Genomic DNA, 16,802 nt, shown 5'->3' with positions numbered 1-16,802 from the left:
CCCCTTTGCCTGTTTCTGAGAAAACAGATCTTTCAGGTCCCCTTTTCGGTTCCTTCCCCCACGTGCGTCACTAACCTATGAGGCCTCAGAGGGTGCCCCGTGGAGGGCTGGGCCTCCTGGAACCCTAGAGAAAGGCGTCTTGGCAAGTTCTCCTTGCATTTCCAGGAGCCTCTGCGCCTCTCAGTTCCCAGTTCCAGTGTGTGACGGTTGATTTCCTACGCTGACCTCACTCCCCACTGCGCCAGGCAGAGAGGGTTAATGAAATAATCATTTCAGCCACAACGTGGGAGAGCAGGTGCGAAAACCAAGGCTGAGCTGACAGCCAGAGTGTGTTAAGAGCCGTCCACATGCACGGCATTGTTCAGAGCATGGCGTAGGACCTACTTAATTTTTGTGGCTGCCCTATAAGGTAGGTCCTCTTATCATTATCATTCTGCAGATGAGAACACTGAGGTTCCAGGAGGTTAAGTAACCTGCCCAGGGTCACCCAACTAGTAAGTAGCACTGCTGGGACTCAGATGGTCTGGCTCGAGAGCCCCAGGCTTGTAAACTGTATCCCCTCTAAGCCTGAGACGCATTGTCAACCTCATCCTAACCCTCCATGGCCTCCCCAACTCAGGTTGGATTGAATGGTCCTGTCTGATCCAGCACCAGCCCTGCTCTCCAGTGTCATATCCCACAGCCCTCATGAATCAGATGTGCTTCCGTGCCTTTGCACATGCTGATCCCTCTGCCTGAGATGCTCTTCCCTCCATTCTCGGACTGGTGGGTCCCATGGCTGACCCTTCAAAGTGTCTCCTCTGTGAAGGCATCCCGGACAGTGGGTTATTCCGTTCCCAGTCCTACATCTGCATGGCACGGTGTACATGCTTCGTCACTGCATTGGCCAAGCATTATCTCAATGTTTGCTTGTCTCTCTCATGGAATTAAGAGCTCCTTGAAGGCAAGACTAGGGCTTACTCATCTAGCCCTGACAATACAGCAGACTCAATGCACAATGTCCAAGATGACCTGCACTGACCCCCTTCCCTTGATCTGCCTGCACGCCCTTCACGTTTGGGTCAGCCTGACCCCACGGAGACTGAGGTACCACAGCTTAAGCAGCAGAAATTTATTTCCTCACAACCCTGGAGGCTGGAAGTCCAAGATCAAGGTGTCATCAGGGAGATTTCTTCTGAGGCCTCTCCCCTTGGCTTGGAGATGGCCATCTTCTGGTGTCTTCACATGGTTGTCCCTCTGTGTGTGTGTGTGTGTGTGTGTGTGTCCTAGTGCCCTCTTCTTATAAGGACACTGGACAGGTTGGATGAGGGCCCATTCCAATGACCTCATGTAACCTTAGTCACCTCTTTAAAGACCTTATCTCCAAATACAGTCACATTCTCAGGAATTGGAGGTTAAGACTTCACCATATGGATTTTGGGAAGACACAATTCAGCCCATAACACACCCTAATTTCCCTCCCTCCTCCTGCTCCCCGAAGTAACCCACATACAGCTAGAGTCACTAAAGATCAGGCTGGGAGAGACCTTCATGAGCATCCTGCCCAGTCTTTGCATTTCACAATGGAGAAACTGAGGCCCATAGAAGGGAAGAGGCTTGCCACGAAAATCACCCAGCAAATTAAGTCAAAGTTCCTGACTGCTGGTCCAGGGGTCTTCTTGTGATCCCGCATCCATTTGTAAACACCCTCTCTGCTTTCCTGAGCGCCCACCCCACTCACCCCAGCAAGGCAGGAGAGAGGCTGGTGGGAGTCAGGAGCAGATTTCCTTCCAGGAGCTCCCCACCTTGGCCCCGATCAGTGAAGGCCAGGCAATGCCCACACCTCACCTGCAGTGAAGCCCCGGCCTCTGGAGCTGTTCCCAGCCACCTGCGGGATTTCTGGTCACCGGAGCTCAGCCTTGGAGCTCCCAGAAGGGGAAGTTGATTGAAATACCAAGCATTCGATGTTCTTCCAGTCCAGAGTGTCAGTAAAAAGGACCCTCTTGCCACCCCAAGTGCTCTGCTTCAGTCCATCAAAGGCTTCCCAGGAGCTAAGAGCCACCACCTCTGCCCTGGGGGCCTGAGGAACGTCCCCTGCATCCGCTCCCCCATAGCCTCTTCAAGCCTGCACAGCCTAGACGTGAGCAGCTGATGTCAGTGTAATCCAGTCCTCTCCAGAGCCACCCTCAGTCCATCCATAGTGTGCGCACTTCTACGGCCCCCAAGTCTGCAAAAGAAACGTTATCCTCCTCAGTGCGGCAGCCTATCTCCCAGCCTTGGCCCCCAATTAGAAGCAGGGAACTTCAGGCCAAACTGCTTGCATTCAAATCCTTTCTCTAACACTTTCTAGCTGTGTAACCTTAGAAAAGTTACTTATCCCCTCTGTGCCTCAGATTTATCATCTGTAAAATGGGGACAATAGCAAGACCTTCCTTATAGGATTGTTACATCTACTAAATTAGTTGATATGTGCACTGCAGGAAGAATAGGGTCTAGAATATATTAAGCCCTATGTAACTATGTGTTAAATACATATATGCATACATACCCCCCACCCCACCCAGCGTACCCAACACAACAACAACCTTCCTAAGAACCCACAATATACAAGGCACAGTTCCTAGCAGGAAAAGGCTGGTGCATGCAGGTGTACTTAATAGGAGCCTCGAAAGGCAGGGAGAAATTCCCGGGGTCGGGGGAGTGGAGCAATCCGGGCAGGGGGGGGAAGATCGTGATCAGTCAGGGTGGCTTAAGGGCGCATGCGCGTTGGGCAAAGGAATGGTGTGGCTGGAGCTCTGAGCAGGAGGAGAGGTTGTAGGGGCTGAGGCTGAAAAGACTGGAGACCAAATCTCGGAGAAATGGGTTCTACAGTGAGGGGCCTCAAGGGTGTAGACTGCTTATCAGTCAAGGAATGCACCACGCATGTGCCCCTCTCTGGGCCTTGCTCAACCTGGTCCTGTCCCCACTCACGCTGCCACACGGTAAACACTGAGTTTCAACTCCGTCCTGGCTCAGAGCTAGGCCAGGCATATAAAACTGCATAGGGTGCGTGTAGTCTGCTCCAGAAAGAAGCACAAAGTCAAGACGGAGAGAGAGGCAGCTAATTGGCCGATTCGAGTATGATATAAAGGAAGAATGAGACCCTGGACAAGGGAGATGCCAGATGAACTCGAGTCGTCAGGGAGGGCTTTCCAGAAGATGAGGCACGTGAGAGCAAGGGTGAAGGGCACCTGAGCCTTTGCACTGGGGGAAGGTAAGGAATGTTCCAGTCTGTGAGAAGGCACCAGAGCGTGAAACTGCTTATGTCCTGGCACGGCCGGAGCAAAAAGCACACAGGGGGCCAAGAGGCGAGGAATAGGCTGTGGGGGAGGAGGCGATCAGAGCTGTGGGGCCATCTGGGCCTAGGAATCGTATCACCATCCGGGAGTTAACGGGCTCCGGAGATGGACTTTGGGGACAGGAAGGGCAAAAGTAGAGCTACCTTTTAGAGAGAACTCTGCCGGTTCCCCCAGCAGCCCGGACTGAGACGAGAAGGAGAATGTGGGTGGAGGCGGTTTATTGTGGGGTGACTCCAGGAAGCAGCAGTGACAGGGCGAGGGGACTGAGTTACTCTTGGGGGAAAAGGCAACAGGGGGTGTGTTATTGAGCTGGTTACCTCTGTGGGCAGTGAGAACTCAGTCCTGCTTGGGGACCCCCAGAGACACCATCAATGAACTTCCCATTGTCACCAACTTTCAGTCCCCACTACTTGAGGGTCGCCTCTGGGAAGACTTAACTGTCCCCCCACCCATCGTTCTTCTAGATTGTACCTGCGCAGGGGCTGACTGGCCTTCTGTGGTTTTGAACAAGCCCTGCATGCCTGAAATAGGATACTCACAGTATGAAATTGTCCTCATGGCTGTGCTGAGACCAGGTGGTTTGGGGCTGGGGGGAGGGGCGTGTGGGGCACAAAAACATCTGCAGCCATCCCCCTGGGTACAAGGTGCATCGGTGAGAATTATGTTCCATTGCAAATAACAGAAAAACAAAAACGAATAGTGGCTTCATCAAGTTAGACAGTTCTTTCACCCTTGCGTGAAGAAGTCCAGAAATAGTGGTTTATGGCTGGTACACTCGTGAAGAGCATTCTTCCAGCTGTGGAAGGCCACTCTCTAAATGGCCCAGTGTAGCTATTAGAGCTTCAGCCACCATATCCATGGTCCAGGCGGCAGAACAGAGCCAAGAGAAAGAAGAGTGCACCCTCTCCATTTTAAGGAAACTTCCCAGCACTACCACATGACCTACTGCTTATGTCTCCTTGGCTAAAAGCTAGGCACGTGGTCATTCCTTGCTAAAAGAGAAGCTGGCAAATGTTGTCTTTTGGCAATGTACCTAACTAAAAATTGGGATTCTTTAACTAAGAAGGGAGAAGGAATGGACCTTAAGAGGCAGCTAGCAGCCCCTGCCACAAGGATGCGAGACGGAGACCACAAGGTTAATTAGGAAGTGATGGTCATAATCTAGGGAGAGATGAGGAGGGCCTGAGTGAAGGGAGTTGGGGGGAGATGGAGAGGCGACTGCATCTGTCAAATGTCTGGGTGTGGATTTGACAGGACTTGGTTAGGGATCAGAGAGGAAAGGAGGGGCAGGAGTCAGGAATGTCATTGATGCTGAGCAGAAATATGTAAATAAGATAAACAGTTTCGGGGAAGGGCATGAGTTCCACCGTGGCCATGCTGAGTTCGAGACACCTGAAGGACAGCCACAGATGTCCAGGAAGCAGACCGTTGGGTGTTCAGGTGGTCAGGAGAGAGGTTTAAGCCTGAGATAGCAATTTGGGGACATCAGCCATTAGAGCAGAGAAGAGTCATCAGGGTGAGAATGTAGTGGAAGGAAGCAAGGGGCTCAGACAGCAGCAGGCTAACATCAAAGTGTCAGGGGCATGGGAAGCTGACCTTTGTGAAATGCACCCAAGGGCAGGAGGAGAGTCAGGGGTATTGATGCCCCTGGTTAGTTGCGTCCCTCTGTTGAAACCCCTAACAGGAAATGCCCTCTTGTAGCTACACTCTCTGGGTTTTGATAACCACTTGGCCTTCAAGCCTAGGGTTGGTAATGGCTCCCTGGTATTATTCATCTTGGAGAGCGGCACTATTTCCTGTTGGATTCCCTTAATCCTTGTATACTTTTGTAAACAGTGCCTTCATTAAACTGTCCTTGATTACAAAGATGATAGAGATAGATAAATGATAGGTAGGTGGATAGATAGATAGATAAAGAGAGAGAGGCAGAAAGAAAGAGAATAAATAAATATGTGAAGATGAATGGATGGATGGATGGATGGATGGATGGAGGATGGATAGTAGATAGGGAGGTAGCAGGGAAAGATGAGATCACGAGGGAAATTGGAGGGAAAGGACAGGGGAGGAGGTAGGAGGAGAACCAGGAGTCAAGGGAGAAGTGAGCTCAGTGTCAAATGTGACCCCCACATTAGTTAAGAGGAAGGCTATGACACATCCATTGGATTTGTCACAAGAAGGTCGCCAATGACCTCGATGAGAGCAGTTTCCTGTTGTGGGAGAAGCCAGATTGCGGTGGGTAGACACGGAGAAATGAGTGGGAGGTGAGGAAGTGGGAACAACTGCTTCGTCCCTCATCTCCACCTAAAAAGCCTGGCTCAAATGTCACCTCCTCCACAAACTTTCTCTGAATCTCTCTTCTTCCTCTGTGCCTCCTGAGCATCCAGGGGCCATCTGCCACAAATCAATGGCTGAGCTCCCCGGGTAGGGGTCCATGACTCTGGCTACAGTCAATGTCTTAGAAAGAGCACTGGCCTTGGAGTCTAGACACATGGACTCAAACTCTGAAAAACTGTCCAGCTCACCCTTCCAAGTTCCTGTGAAAGAAGCACATCTTGTTTGCTTTTGCCAGGAACAGGCTCTATGGCTCTGCCCAGTGCCCATTCCTCGTACCATGGAAGGGGGTCCTCCAGCTGCTATCCAGCTGTGGCCTCCTAGATGGTCAGCATTCAGTAAAGGACCACAGCCTGCCCTGCCACTGCCCTCATCTGCTTCCTTGGCCATGAAAAAATGTAGGAGCAGCCAAAGATCATGGACATCCCTCTTTCCCACCATCTCCAGGACCGGTCAAGGCCAAAGGCAATCTTTGTTATAAGATAAGGCCCGAGCTATTCCTGGGGGTTCGGGAAAGATCCCAGCCGCTCCTGCCAACTACCATTCCAGGTTAGGCCTGACCACTCAGGCCAGGGCTCCATCACCAGCAGAAAGAACTCTACATAGCCAGCCACAAAGCTGACCTTTAGGGGTACTTGGTGTGTTTTGGGCACTGTTCTAGCATGGTACCTGTGTCAACTCAGTTGACCTCACAACAACTCTAGAGATACACGCTATTCTTATCCCATTTTATGAACTAGGATCATAGAAAAGATCAATGTCTGGAGTAATTTGACGTTTTCAGATCCAAATCTCTCTTCTCAACAAAATCATGAGGGAATGAGCATGGGAGGAGAAGGCAATTAACACTTTTGCTGGGCACCTTATAAACGTCAGGAGCATCATCTCATTTGACCCTTACAAATCCACGACGAGGGTACATTCAATGGACAATCAGACTGAGGCTCAGGGAGGGTAGGAGTCGCCCAGCGGGTTAGTGAGGGAGCACAGGGCTATGATTTAAACCCAGGCTACCTCTTTTTTTTAATCTGCTCGATAATTCTCAATTCGGTGAGGCAGATAATGCTATCCCCATTACACAGATGAGAAAACTAAGGCTCGGGCAGATTGAAATGACTTGCCTGAGGTTGCTGTGTAACCGTGAGATCTGAGGGCTGGGGAGCAGGTGGCAGAGGAGGGAACGTAAGGGGAGATTGGGATTCGAACCCAGATCTCTGGCTCTGAAGACTGTTGACACCATGCAGGAAAGATGGAACTGGGGAATGGAAGGCTTTTCTCTGCCCCTCAGGTTGTACCATGGCCCCTGTGGCTTTTACACCCCTCACTTCTGCACCTTGGGTACAGTGATCCTCCTTACGCCAGCCTCGGTACCCAGCTGTGACCACATGGAGTGACATATGGCAGTGTCAGAAGTGGGACGCTTCCACATGTGTGATGGGGCCATTCCCAGGCTAATCCTCTGAGCTCCATGCTCCCTATCGCGAAAGGAAAGAAGAGAGAGCAGGGTGCCACTGTCATCTCTTCATCTTCCCCACTCCAGTCTGCCCTGGCAGGGCCACTACTCTGAGCTGTCGGGGGCAGGGAACCAAAGAATCGCTTGGCTTCTTGGAAAGCTGATTCACTCACCTTTCGCAGAAGAGAAGCCAACTTTCCCATCCTCTGGACCCAAGGAGAGGTCGCCCTTGTGCAATCCTGCCCTTTGAATCTCCTGAGCGATACCCGGTCTGGAAATCTGTGCCTTCTGAGACTTCAAAGCTGTCCACCCTCCCTGATTAGTAGCAATAACAATCACCCGTTCAGGGCCGCCACCCCAGGCCCTGGCTGCAGAGAGCCACTGCCAGATCCCGCTCAGGATCCTGAGAACAAGCCTCATCTCCCGCCTATAATGACCGGACCAGCGCCTTGATGGCTTTGACCCCCCCCAAACACCTTCCCAAACACCAACGGTGGCCTGTTCCCAGGAAAGGGAAGGTGTCTGCCTCACCTGGGGGAAACATCTGGAGAACCACTCCAGAGTCCATCTAAATTAGCCCAAGTGCTTGGGAGCAGCCATCATGGTAGCAAACTGTAGTGTGGAAAAACACACGCACAGATACCAGAGTCAGACAGAAGTAGAGTCAATCCTGGTGCCACCAAATTGCTGTGTCACTTTGGGGACCCTCACATCTCTGAGCCTCAGTTTTCTCATCTTTAAAATGGAGTTGGTTATCACCAATGTTGAAAAACGATGCAGTAATGTCTCTTAAGGTTATGAAAAAACTAAAGGAAATAGCATGTAGGAAAATATCTAGCACCTAGCATTCTCTGCTGTCACTTCTGGTGATGTGATCCTCTCATGAGCCCTACACTCCTAGGCTCAGCATCCCCAGTGCCTCACAATGCCCACCTTGTCCTGTGGCATGGGTCTTTCAGGTCTTCCATTGTTGGCCATTTACCACTCTCATCCCTGGGACAAGTGTCTCTCTTCACTACATCAAATTCTTTTTCAGAGTCATAAGCCTTAGAGAAAGAATTTCTCTGTGTCACCTCATGTGTCAAGGTCAGCAGGGCCTGGGGAGGCTTTTTGGTCCATACAAAGTCACACAGCAAGTGGGCAGCAGAGTCCGGCCTGGACCCAGGCTTCACCGCCTGGGGGCCTTCTGCAGGTCTGACCCTTGACCTCTATAGGGTCATCCCCTCCCAGGGCTGGAGAGTTCCAGGCCCCTGTTCAGAAAGAAGGCTAGGCTGGCACTTCAGTCTACACAAAGTTCCCTTTTAGAGGTCTCTCAGATTCCAGCTGGAGCTGTCAATGGTTATGAACTTTTACTTCCATCTCTAATTCTTAATCAACTTGGGAAATTTTAGCAAAGGCCAAGCAACACCTCGTGACATTGTTGACTGGGGGTCATGGTGTCTACAGGGCTCTTCTGCCCATCAGATCTGGTCCTCAAATGTAAAAAAGTGGAGAATGCTCACTCAAGAAATCAGCACTTAGGACTATACCCCAAAGAAAGCAGCAAGATGAAGTTCAGAGACGGCAAATAGCTTCCTGGGTCACAGAGCTGGTGTCAGGTAAAGTCGGGGTGAACTTCCTCTCTCCACGCCATCTGCCTCCACAAGCAACCACTTGTGGTTCCATCAAGAAGAGGCTGCTGACCATTTTATCCATGAGTTTTTACTGTCCCTTCACTGGACCCTAGAAACCAGAGAAGTCAATGACTTTTGCACTATCTAATATTTAATTGTATGTTCCATTTGACAAACATTAAGACCCTCGACATCAGAAGAACCAGAGGAGCTGTTTTCAAAGGTGGGTACTTCGGCCCCACTGCAGACCCACGGGCTCAGAATTTCCCGGGGAGTTCCAAGAATGTCTGTTCCTGAGAAGGGCGGTTCCGATGAGGAGGAGGGGCTGGGAACCACCACATCTGAAATTAATCATAGGAAATGAACACAGAGCACCTACTAGGTGCCAGGCAGTGACATCACAGCTAACCTTGACACAGCCCAGCAATGTGGGCTTTCTCAGCCCCACTGTGTGATTAGGAAGGGGAAGCTCCAAGAGGTCAGAGGGGTTCCCGAGCCACCCAGCTGGTAAGAGGCAGAACCAGGGTTTGAGTCTGGGTCTTTCTGACTTTCAAAGCCCAGGCTTGCCTGTATCCCTCTACTGTGTGAGAACCCTACTGTGTGAGAGCCCTGTGCAAACAGACCCTAAGGATATGCAGTGAGTCAGACTCATGCCTGGTCTAGGAGCTGACACCTGAATGGGGGTGGCTGACACATAAACAGCTAACTCTAACGCAAAACTGCCTGAGAAGAAGGATAAACAGAGGCTCCAAGGACTAAGAGGGTCCAGTGAGAGTGTGGAGGGGACCCTGGGGAGGAACCAAGGAGATCTTCTTGGAAGATGTGACGTTTGAGCTGGGTCTTCAATGATAGCATAGGTATCGCCATCTGTCGCCCAATGTGCCAAGCACCGTGCTAGGTCCAGGGGATAGAAAGATCAAGACGACAGGTGCCCGCCCTCACGATGCTGGCTCCAGGCTTCTGCCTTCTCTGAACTTCCCATTTTCTCTGCCAGCCCTCCCTCTTTTCCTCCCTCCCCTCTCCACCTGCCCTATCCCTCTGCTTCCTCTGGAGCCTTAGCTCCCCTTGGCCCTGCAGTTCAGAGGGCCCTTCTCAGTGGGCCAGGCCATCTTTCAGGAAGTGGGGTGCTCCAGGCCCAGCGCCAAGGGGGAGAGAGGCATGTGGGCCCCACCCAGGACGAGGAGGGGAGCTCCCAAGCCCCGGAGTGAGTCACAGCACACAGACACCTGAGAAACAGACATAAGATGACCCACTTCCCTGGGAAGTCAAGGAGAGAGATGAGATAGGAAGAGAAAGTGCTTTGAGCTCCTCAGAAGAAAGAAACCCTAAACAGATCCAGGGTATTATTACCACGGTCATTAGCTGCCTCAATTAAAGGGACACGCATCTGACTACCTGAGGGATCATTAACTTGTCCTGCAACCCACACATGGCTGTATTTTTAATATAATTTCATTTTTATTATTAACAGATAAGCCCGTGCAATACACCGCGGGTCATCCTGATGTGTTAATACCCTCTTCCGGGCTGGGTGGTGTCTCCTTCCTCCCACACGGCTAGGACAGGGTCCAGCCAGGGAAGGAGGCTGGGCCTCCCAGGACACTCAGCTCCCCAGCCCAGGTACTCCCCACAGAGCTTTGAATCATTTCCTGGCTCCTGATCCCATTGTCCAAATTCCTCTTCCCCTTGGCCCTTCATACCTCTGCTTGCTTCTACCCACCCCTGCCATATCTGTCCTCCAATTAAGGGCAAAGGGAATTCAGTGAACTCCTCCTGGGTGCCAGGCGTTGGGGAAACCAAGATTAGTTAGACACCTTAGTTAGACCTTGCCTTAAAGGTGAGGGTGGCAGGCCGTTTCATTCTCTCGCCCAACCAGCTCTGAGCACAGCACCACGTACCCGGCTCCATGCATGCTCAGTGCTCAGAGCCGTGTCCCTGCCCCAGGAAACAGACCTGTCAGGGGACACGGACCCACCAACTCCCCCGAAACACACCCTAATGTTTACTATAATAAAGCCATGCCCCAGGTGCTGGGGAAACGCGACAGAAGGAAGAATTCTATCTGCCTTAGGGTTGGACTGGCAGGACCACGATGTCCGTGAGTGAGGAAGGTTCCCAGAGTAAACAGACACGACCTGGGGAAGGAAGGGCCTCACAAACAGAGGGAACAGCATGAGCAATGTGTTGGGAAGAAAGAAACCAGAGTGCTCGGGGCGTGGGGAGAAGTTCCATATGGCTGGGGAGCAGGGGCAGTGGGGAGAGGGATAGAAACGAGGCCAATGTGGAGTGAGGGGCAATGGTGAAGGGCCGGGTGCACCGTGACTACGATCACAGGCAGCCTTTACAGGACCAACCTGGAGCCAGGCCAGGGGTAGGTGCTCTCCTAGTGGTGACCTGGGAAACCCTCACAACAGCCCAGGGAGGCGCTGCTACCATCCTCCTTCTCTGCTGAAGACATCAAAATCTAGAGCGCCCAGCTGCCCAGCTAGTAACTGGAGAAGCAGGCTCAGAGGGGCACTCCCTCTTGATGCAAAAATAAAGGGTTTGATTGAGGGAGAGAATGGAGGATTTCAGGCAGAGGGCAGGGGAGCAGCAGGTCCCTTGGGGAAAATGATGGGGTAACTGGTGGCAGGGCTGGATAAGGGCACAGGCCACTTGAAGTGGACTGTGTGTGGAAGGAAGGAGGTGCAGTTGGTGCATGAAGGGGTGCAGGGAGCAGAGAGGGCTCCCAGGGAGAGCCCTGGCCTCCTCCACAAGCCCCTGGGGCCAGCACAGCGTGCAGCCACAAAAGGGCAGAGCTGGAAACAGCCTTACAGAAAATCTTCTGGTTACTAGGACATTCCCCTCCAAAATAATTCATCAAGCTGCCACATCTTGACTCTATGCTACCTGTACCCTAATTCAAGTTATTAGCATCTCTTGCTTAGACAGCTTTTGATGAAGTCCAAAAGCCTTATCATGGCCCAGAAGGCTCTGTGTGACCTCTGCCTGGCCTTGCTCTCCCCCCAGCTCACCTCACCACCCCTATCTTGTTCACTCACTCCTCCCCCTCGTCCCACCTCCCCCACCCTGGACTTGCGGTGCTCTGGCCACACAGGACTTCTTCAAGCGTCTTGCAACAGCTGGCTCTTTCTGTGCCTGGAATTTCATGCTTGGAATACTTATTGCCATTTCTCCCATCCTCCCGTGTCCCATTTTCGGGCTGACCCCCACTTACCCTTTAGGGTTCAGCTCTCACTGACCCTCCTCCTGCCCCCACCTGGTCAACGCCCCCATGACACCCATTCTTTTCCAGCCAAGCCTTCTCTCACTTGGAATATTTGCTCATTTTCTGGCTCCCGCACAACTTTATAAACCGGGCTTGTTCACTGCTCTGCTCCCCAAGGAACAATGCCTGGCACAGAGCAGGACTCGGGAAATATTTTTGAGTGAATGAATGAGTAAATAAGAGAAAAAATGAGCAAATGAACATGTGTGCTAGACCTGGGCTGTGCTTTAGCTGGTGCTATTCTTCTGGCCTCGACCAGCCTCCTCTCTTCTTACCCACAAGCCCCCTGGAGTCCCACTTGCTCTGAGAAGCCCTCCTTGGTGTCTGTAACACAAGCAGACCCTTCTCTTAAAAGCCACCATGAGAAACGTTCTCTGAACGTTACAATGCTTCAGTAAATCCACCGCAGCCCATGCCCACACTCTGCTCTGTATGGGGAAATCTTGCCTCCCCTGCCAGAAGACAGCTACCCAGGCCTCACACTGTTATACAAAAATGGGGGCCAGATAAGGAAGGTGAGGGATTCACATGCCTGAGAATGAGCTCAGCCACCAGAAGGGCTGACTCACCGTGGAAGGTTTTGAACATGACGTAGCATCATATAAATGTAGCCTAGCCTCCCCTCCTTCCCTGCATTGACTGAACATTCTCTGCCCATACGGGTCAGAGTTCAGTGGTACAGGGGAGGGAAGTTATGCTTAAGCCCTGACCCCTATGCACTGAGTTTATAATCTAGTTACAGCCTAAGACTCAACCATAAGTAATCACCATATAAGACTATCAGCTATGTGCCCAAGAGAACTCCACCTCCAGAATTCCATCTTTATCATCGAACCATCCCAAAGATTGGCATCAAGCCCATGAGGCACCTGGGTGCTCAGTTTTCTTTCTCACTGGGCAGTGTTCTCTTTCACAGCACCATATCCACTGGATCTCCTATTTCCATCTTCCCATTTTATCGTCTCCAGTGGTAGTCGGGGTGGGGGGTGGGTCTTACAGGGGTGTTGCGCCAGACAAAGTACACATTGCTAAAACCATTCCTGGGTGTCTGCAAAATATGCAGTCCCTCGGCATATGCAAAATATGCCAAGGATTGTTAAGGAGTGCTTGAACTTGACAGCCTGCCTCTAGCAAACTCATTCAGTTGGGCAACATGGCCAAACAGCCAGGGAGAAGGTAAATGCAGGATTTTGGAGTCCAAAGGTCTCAGTAAGTTCTTGGAGTCCCTAAGCACGCTTTCAAGATCCTTTAATGGTAAAGGCAAAAGTGTTTTAGATATATATAGAGATCTCTGATATCAGGAAAATGGATGCGTTGGGTAAGGTGACTCTCTGGCACTCCTCAGGGACCGAGACATGGGAGTTGCCAAAGTTTCTCAAATTTTACCACCTTCACCTTAAGCTGCCTGGATGATGAAATATTCTGAAGAGTCTGAATTTCCTACACTGATGATCTGAGCTATAACCCAGCCCCCCAGCCCACCTCCTGGGTGATCACTAAGGACCATGGGTCAGACTTGCTATGCCCCCACCAACACTTTACAGATCAGAGCACAGCTCCCCTCCGGCAAGGCCACCAGCATCAGGATGTTACTTCACCTATTAGCTGGCAAATGAAATGCCAGGTGGAAGCAAAGTGTTGAAACGAAAATAGATGCATCCCCACCCCGAGGCGTGATGAAATACTTGGAAGAAACCTTCACGGGCGCTTGACACATGCATGAGAGAGCAGAGGAGGTAGGTGCTAGGACTGGGGACACCCAGCTGCAAGGGCTCGACTTGAACCTGAGCGTGCCATGCCTGGCAGTAGAGAGACAGACGATGGGGCTGGAAGGGGTCTTCGGGAAATTACTAGAGCTGCAGGGAGGAAAGCCCAAGCAAGGCAGAATTTGGCAAATAGGTTCAACTTTGGGTGGCCTTAGAGTCTTTACTTTCTGGTCCAATATTCCACCCTAAGCCTCACAGTCCTAGGAATTCTCTAAGACTTCATGGCTAGAAAAAAGCAGAAAGAGAGGTTTGGTCACAGAATGGAGAAAGAGAAGAGTAAAAGGAGGGAGAAAGAAAGAAGGAGAGACAGAGAGAAAAAGGATGAAATCTTTGAGACTGTATCTATAATATTAGTGATCTAAAATATATTCAGAGATTCCAGCAGTTTGGAAAAGTTCTTCCCAATGAGTGGAATGGTGTTTGCAAATATATATGCAAGAACACATGTATCTGTGTTTGTGTGCTAGAATGATGTGTGTGTGTGCACCTGTAGGTATACTTGTCTGTGTACATGCGTGTGTGTGTGAGCATGAGCGCATTTGTGAGAAAGTGTGCATTTGCATGGTGAGTGTTTGCATGTGTGTATGCAGGTGAGTGCATATGAGTGTGGAAGTGTTTGTATGTACAGACACGTATATGTATATTTGTGTCTGCATCTGTGCAGCATCCCGTAATGAAAACCACCATGGAATAGACCCCAGAAAAGGTGGGGTCTTATCCTGATCACCCACATACCAGCTGTGTGACCTTGAGCAAGTCATATCACCACCTCGAGCCTCGATTTTCTCAAGTGTTCTAGTTCCTAGAGCAATGCCTGGTACATAATAATCACTCCAGGGGCCAGCTCCGTGGCCGAGTGGTTAAGTTCGTGCGCTCCGCTGCGGCGGCCCAGGGTTCAGATCCGGGGTGCAGACATGGCACCACTCATCAGGCCACGTTGAGGTGGCTTCCCACATCCCACAGCTAGAAGGACATGCAACTAAGATATACAACTATGTATGCGGGGGGCGGGTGGGGGGGCAGTTTGGGAAATAAAGCAGAAAAAAAAGATTGGCAACAGTTGTTAGCCCAGGTGCCAATCCTTAAAAAAAAAAAAGGAAGATTGGCAACAGTTGTTAGCCTAGGTGCCAATCTTTAAAAAATAATAATAATAATAATAATCACTCCATAAATATTTATTAAATGACTGATTGCTATTTGGGGACAGTGCTGCTGTTTACTTCTTGGGGTTGAGGAGATGACAAAATAAGAAAATATATGCACAACTACTCTCTCGGTGCTTGGCATGAAATAGAAGCCCAGTACTTGTCAGCCCCTCCCCTCTCAACTTGAGTTTTTTCCCCTGTGGTATTGGAAGGAGGTCAATGAAGGAAATGATGCATAAGGTCACATGCCTCTTGCAGCCTCCTTGCTTGGGCTGAGTAAGTACCACAAACCATCCTCTTAAGCCAACGTCCAGGGGCTTCTGAATGCCCACGATGTTATATATTAGTCAGGCCTCTTCGTCCTGCTCTCAGTCAAAGATTGACAGTATATTCGTTTGCAAGAATTAAATGCAAGATTGAATTTTAACGACTCAGACATTTGAGGTGAACTGTGCTTTCAGTGACCTTTGGGGGCAGGAAGCCTGGGGTGAGCTGGTACCCTGATTTTCCACTTGGTGGTATACTTGTGGGTTACAAGCTTGCAAGATAGGAATTATTATCCTCCTCATGCAGTTGAAGAGATGAAAGCTTGAAGAGGTCAAGAATCTGGCCCAAGAGGTCAACTGCAGGGTACCGGAGCTGCCTCCAAACCTGACAAGTGCTATTGAGAAGCTTCAGGAAGGTAAAAATCTGCTCACTTGGGCAGACAGAAATGAGGTCTCTTAAGTTCTGAACCCACAACCATCTCGAAATCTCTGACCAGTCAGCCCCGGTTGAGTATTGGCAGATAGAGCCAGCGCCGTGTGGCAATCAGAAAACTAGTCAGGTGGGACTGGAACGGTGCCTCTGAGGTATTTCACAAACACGGGGAACAAACACATCTGGTGTTGCAATCCTGGCCACCCGGAGCTGCCGCGTTGGCTGTTTTTTGAGAACGGACTGTGGATAAAGAGTTTGAGGGCTGACAGCGCTGGCATGCCTAGGTGGGTGGCCATCTTGGAGACTGCCTCAGCCCTGAGGAAACATGGCTATTTCAGTCCCCAAACCCCTTACAGCATAGCCAGATAGACTCACTCCTCCCAGTGTGCCAGGAGCTACTCCAGACCCTTTAGCGAAGCCCCCAAGGCCTTCCATGGTCCAGAAGTGACCTGTATTTGCATCTTCTCCCACTACTCCCTTGACAGAACTTCTGTCTAGATCCCAAATGTACCTTTTTCTTCACCACCTCCATGCCCAGGAAACAGACTCTCCCTTGCCCTCAAAAGAGCTATTCATCCTGTAATCCTAAGAACAAAAGTTAATTAAGACCAAATCTCTCTTAGTATTTCACAATGCCCTGTGGGATAATTAGTATAACTGGTATGAACCGCTCCATAAATTCAGAGCTCAAATGTGGTCACATTCCACTTATTTTTCCAATTAATCTCTTCAGCACTCACCTCCAATAAGAGCAGGAAGCCCAGCATCTCCCTCCGAAGGTTTCCTCCCTTCCCAATAAATTGTCCCAAAGCCCTGGGAGCAGGCCAGGTAAAACCAAAAATAGGCCCTCTCACACACCAGGCCTGGAGGAACTGGAGTCTGTTCAGCTGACAGTTGCCAGGGACTCTCTCTGCCACGCATTCCTACCACGGCAGAGTGTCGCTGCTGAAACTCACGCCTACGCGGTTTCTTGGATGAGTACAAATGCCGACACTGCGTCGCTGACCCTCAGCCAGGGGCCCCGTGTAGAGCTCTTGAAGCGGAATTCTCCTAATGCATTTTCTCATACTCCAGCTACTTCTCGGGCTGCAAGAAGACAGCAGGAAGCACAGTCAGGATTGACTCCATTTCCCACACCTCGCAAACCCCTTTTCCCCGCCCCGTGAGCACTTCAGGGACACAGAAAGGGAAACATCTTTTTAGACTCTTC

General features: G+C 50.7%; 1 long non-coding RNA gene across 1 annotated transcript in view; it reads right to left on the bottom strand.

Moving 5' to 3' along the window:
* Window positions 1-16,507, bottom strand: part of LOC139085283 (uncharacterized) — a 71,446-nt gene extending 54,939 nt beyond the window's left edge. Inside the window, exon 1 of the long non-coding RNA XR_011543522.1 lies at window positions 16,333-16,507. This is a non-coding gene — a long non-coding RNA (uncharacterized lncRNA). The remainder of the gene's footprint in view (window positions 1-16,332) is intronic.
* Window positions 16,508-16,802: the final 295 nt, after the last annotated feature.

This window comes from Equus przewalskii, chromosome 8, assembly GCF_037783145.1.
Source record: "Equus przewalskii isolate Varuska chromosome 8, EquPr2, whole genome shotgun sequence".
NCBI lineage: Eukaryota > Metazoa > Chordata > Mammalia > Perissodactyla > Equidae > Equus > Equus przewalskii.
The sequence above is the reverse complement of the archived record's forward strand: the minus strand, read 5'-3'. Positions and strand labels throughout refer to the sequence as shown.